The following is a 4,940-nucleotide window of genomic DNA, read 5'->3' on the forward strand; positions in this document are numbered from 1 at the left end:
TTAAACCCAGTGGTGTTCTCCCACTGAGCTACATGCCTAGCCTTTTTGTTTTTTCTATTTTGAGTGTGACTCAGAGGTAGAGGATTTGCCTAGTATGCCTGAGGACTTGGTTACAATCCTCAATACCATCAAACAAACATACTTCCCAACAACCCTTGACATTCTATGTCCAGTGTTTTAACACTGCCATCCCATTGGAGGGGGGTTATTAAAGGGTAATAAACATGTTCCAAAACTTGAAGTATCATTTATTTGATTGCTATGTTAAAGGATAAGCGTACTTTGAATGTCATAGTATGAGCAAAAACCAAAAATAGTCAGAATCATCCATACTTTTCCCATCCGAATGCTTATTCCCTATTTTATTTAATCTTATTTGATCCTATTCTTCCACCAACGATTTAAAGTGTTGGTTATCAGGTTAATGTGAACTGGTTTATTTGTACTTCCTTGATTACAGTTATGGCTGAGCATTTTTTAGTGGTCTCTTTCTATATATTATGAATTTGTGTTAGACTAAAATCCTTTCTGACCCTTCAGATCATAATCTCATGTTCTCATATGTTTAAGGATCAGCCATTAATCCATTGTTGGTTTTATTATTAAGAATCAGTTGGGAAGCACAGCTCCACCTTGTAAAAATCTTGGGGAACAAATGTTCTTTTCTTTCTCTGGATGCTTCTAGTATTCTTCAATTCTTTTCTATCTGTTATGATATTTTTTTTTCAGCATCTTCACTTGAAGATAGTCACAAGGAAGTAGGAGGAACAAAACAAAACAGATGAAAAGAAAAACCATGGCACACATGTGGAAAAAAATGATTTAGAGATTCTTAATTGATCATTTGTACAGAATCCATCCTGAGATTTTTGAATCAGAAAAGAGCTACCAAGCAAATGCATTGCTATATATGTGAAATCAATGTAAGTCAAATCCAAAAATTTGCAAGAACATATTTTTTACATGACACAGGAAATACACATTTTTCTTTGAAAATATTTCATGTCATTCCTTCACATAGGATATTGTTGACCCTTGTCACATATTTATTTCAGTGTGACTGTGAATCATTTTTATGAAAAAATCAAATATTGTGAGGCAGGTATTGGAGTAGACACCAATTAAGATGCTCTGTAATTATACAGAATAGGAATCCTGCTGGATTTTTATCATGGTGCTGGCTGTGAAATTAAACAGAACTAGAAAGATTGAATATTTTAAAGGTTTAATTGGTAGTCTGCAGAGATGTTGGGTATTCTGTGAGAGGAGTTAAGGAGGACTCTATAATTTGTCTGATCAATTTTTGATGGAGATATTAGAAGTTTTTACTTGAGATCTGTTAAGTATGCCAATCAAACTTCCAAGAGGTGATCCCCTAAGATGCAGGAGAAAGGATTTGGTTCGCCAACATGTGGCACCTCATAGTATTAGTAGGTACTTTGTAGCCATTTGTTACATGAGCCAATATTTTGTTTTGGGAATTTCTGATATGATATTTTTTTTGAATTATTATTAAAGCTTCACAAAGTTTTATTATATTGAGATTGCACTAATATACACTGAATCAGGTTTCCATATATCTCTCTTCTATCATTATTCATAGGTTATTGAAAATATTGGTTGCTTGAGACTAGGATGACATTTTCTTAGAGAAAATAAGGGAATATAAGAACACTGTTGCAAAATAAAATAATAGCAAATTCTCTGTAAGTTATGGTGTTATTGTGTTATAAAAGTTCCATGAACTGGAAACATTTCAAAGGTCCTGTAAATCAATGATGCTGTAGAAATCAGTAGAAAATCTGAACAAGATAATGACTGGGAGAGAAATTTGTTTGAAAAGCAGTGTAACTGTTTAGAATGGGCCCATGTGATCCAGAAGCAAGCATGCTCAGGGAGAGGATCCTAGGAGGTCTGGATATGAGAAAGGGAGCACCTTCCTTTTGACTTCATCTTTTTGTAATAGACCTGCTAACTGATCTGTATCCATTGACAAATGATGGATGCTAGCACCTTATTTCATTGTGTCTACTTATATTTACAAAAGGATTCTCAAATGCAATTATAATAAATGTTTATCTAGAAATTTAATAAACATTTTCAAAGACTCAATTGTGTGATACAGTTTTAAAATACAACAGAAGTTTTGTAGATTGGTCATTTTTGTCTAAATAGTGCCATGGTAATAAATAACTCCAAACATTACATTAAATTCATAAATGCAATAAAATGGTTATTCATAAATTTAAAAAGAAAAGAAATTGCCTAATAGATAAATCTTTCTCATTATTACACACATTACAATCTACTTATATTTTATTGGTTGATGAAAGTCACAAGACAAACTTAAATTCCAAACTCTAAAGTCTACTATTCTTGAAAGACATAGCCTGGCCAGCCAGGTCCAATGAAGATATGCAAAGAATGTTTTGCTCTCATAAAAGAAACCCTGGCAAACCTATTTGGGCCAGGAGAAAAGCTGCACTTCATGGTGACAGCATGTATTGACTAGCATGTGTGCAAGAGGCACTTGTTGATTCTCAGTACCGCATATAAATAAATGAATAAAATAAAACCAAAAATCACTTGCCTCTGAGAGCACACCCCCCAATGACCCAACAACTTTCCCCTAGGCCCCACCTCTGAACATTCATCATTTCCCAAGAGCACCACCCAAGGGAACAATTCTTGAACACCTTGGCCTTTGGGGGACTCTCAAGTCCAAACTATGGCAATCTCTTAAGTAAAAACAAATTAATAATAATAATAATAATAATAATAATAGGCACACAGCCATCCATCCTTCCCTTTCCCTTTCTCCCCTGTCCTTCCTCCTCTCCAGGCCCCCATGTCCGCCATGGGCGGGGGAAGGGGGGGCGCCCTGGCGGCCAGCATGAGTTCCTTTAGCTATGAGCCTAGACCTCCTACAAGTGGCACTATGTGGAGACTCCCTGGGTGCACATCTCCAGCATGCGCAGCGGCTACAGCTCCGCACGCTCCACTTACTCCAACTACTGGGCCCGGGTGTCCTCCTGGTCTCCGTGACCCGCAGCTACTGTCCAGTTCCGGCTCCTTGATGCACAGCCTGGAGAAGCTAGACCTCAGCCAGGTAGCCGCCATTAGCAACGACCTCAAGTCCATCAGCACTCAGGAGAAGGTGCAGCTCCAGGACCTAAAGGACCGCTTTGCCAGCTTCATCGAGCGCGTGCACAAGCTGGAGCAGCAGAACAAGCTGCTGAAAGCCGAGCTGCTGGTGCTGTGCCAGAAGCATTCGGAGCAGTCCCGCTTCTGGGCGCTGTAGGAGCAGGAGATTAGCCACGTGCGCCTGGCGGAGGGACGCTACCCATGAGAAGCAGGCGCTCCAGGGAGAGTGCAAAGTGCTGGAGGAGACTCTATGCAACCTGCAAGCATGCTAGGAAGAGGAGGTGCTGAGCCGCGAGGACGCAAAGGGTCGCCTGATGCAGTGGCGGGAAGGCACAGAGGAGGTGGCGCTGGCCCCAGCTGAGCTCCAAAAGTATATCCACAGCCTGATGGACGAAATCGCTTTTCTAAATCTCCAAAGCCTCATTCTGTCTCAGCCTTTCCTTCTCTCTTTTTAGGCTCCTCCTCTCCTTTAGAACTTGTTCTTATTTTCATTTCTCCGCCCTTTGCTGCCTCTGTTTTCTCACCGCTGTCTCTCCCCTTCAGTCTCAGTCTCTCTCTCTCTCTCTCTCTCTCTCTCTCTCTCTCTCTCTCTCTCTCTTTCTCTGTCTATATCTCTCTATCTCATCTCTCTCTCTCTCTCTCTCTCTCTCTCTCTCTCTCTCTCTCTCTCTTCTTCCTCTCTCTCTTCCCCTCCCTCTCCCCCTCTCCCCTTCTCCCCCTCTCCCCCTCTCCCTGTCTCCTCCTCTCCCCCTCCCCCTCTCTTTCTTTGCCTCCATCTATCATTCCTATCTTGCCTTCCGCGGTCTCCCTGGGTACCCTGCCCGCGCCCCCAGTCCCACCCACCCGCCAAAGCTCCCTAGGTGCTGAGCAGGGGAGCCCAGCCTGTGTGCAGAACAGGAGCCCCAAGGTGCTGGCCTGGCAAATCTCAGCGCCCTGTTTGCTGGCAGAAGCCCTCCCCAGGATAGCGCCAGGCCAGCCCAGGAGGAAATGCTCCAAGACTGAGCCAAAATTCCTGGGAAGCTTGGGGCTTTCTGGCTCCAAAACACTCTTCCCCTCCAGAGGCCCCGCAGCACCTGGCAGATCTCAGAGACCCCAAAGACCTAATCTCTAGGTTCCAGCCAGGGCGCCACCCCAGGAAGGAAGGGTGTTCCTGCACAGGAGGGGATTTGGGGAAGACCTGTAGCCCTATGAGGCTGCCCCAGGGGTCCAGAGGTTCCTTATGAGCCCATTTCTCTGAGAGAAGTGCTTTCCTCTTTGTCACTGCAGGTTGTTGGCACAGGACCTGAAGCTAGACTCCTAGGGAGCTTTTCTGTCTACCCAAGGACAAGATATTAACGGTAATGCTGTCCAACTCCATCTGACCCTGAGAGGGAGATTCAGTCAAGGTGTCTGCCCTCCACAGAAATCCACTGCTTTGGTAAAGAAGTAGCAGCAATATTAAAAGACACCTTTCAAAAGACAATAAATTCATGGCTGTCATGCAGATAGAAAATGAGCATGTTCCAAAGATTTTATTTAGCTCGTTGTTAATGAGGGAACAAGTAGAATTTACAACCAGTCCTAAGAACGGACTTAGATTAGGAAAAGCAGCTTGCACATGCAAAAAGAATTGAACTCTTGCACTCCAGGAGGGATAGGAACCACTATAACCTGTAGCAGACAGAATTGCAGATCTGTAGACTATCTATATCTATCTATATTTATATCTATATCTATATCTGTTTTTTTTTTTTTTGGGGGGGGGACTGAAGGCACAGCTCAGTGGTGGTGTGCTGGCCCAGCATGTGAAAGAACCT

The 4,940-nt window shown here is 42.7% G+C and overlaps 1 pseudogene; it reads left to right on the forward strand.

Moving 5' to 3' along the window:
- The first annotated feature begins 2,893 nt into the window (after nt 1–2,893).
- On the forward strand, nt 2,894–4,444 carry LOC144255082 (neurofilament light polypeptide pseudogene; annotated as a pseudogene).
- The last annotated feature ends 496 nt before the right edge of the window (nt 4,445–4,940 follow it).

The sequence above is a fragment of the Urocitellus parryii genome, chromosome 5 (genome assembly GCF_045843805.1).
Source record: "Urocitellus parryii isolate mUroPar1 chromosome 5, mUroPar1.hap1, whole genome shotgun sequence".
Classification (NCBI taxonomy): domain Eukaryota; kingdom Metazoa; phylum Chordata; class Mammalia; order Rodentia; family Sciuridae; genus Urocitellus; species Urocitellus parryii.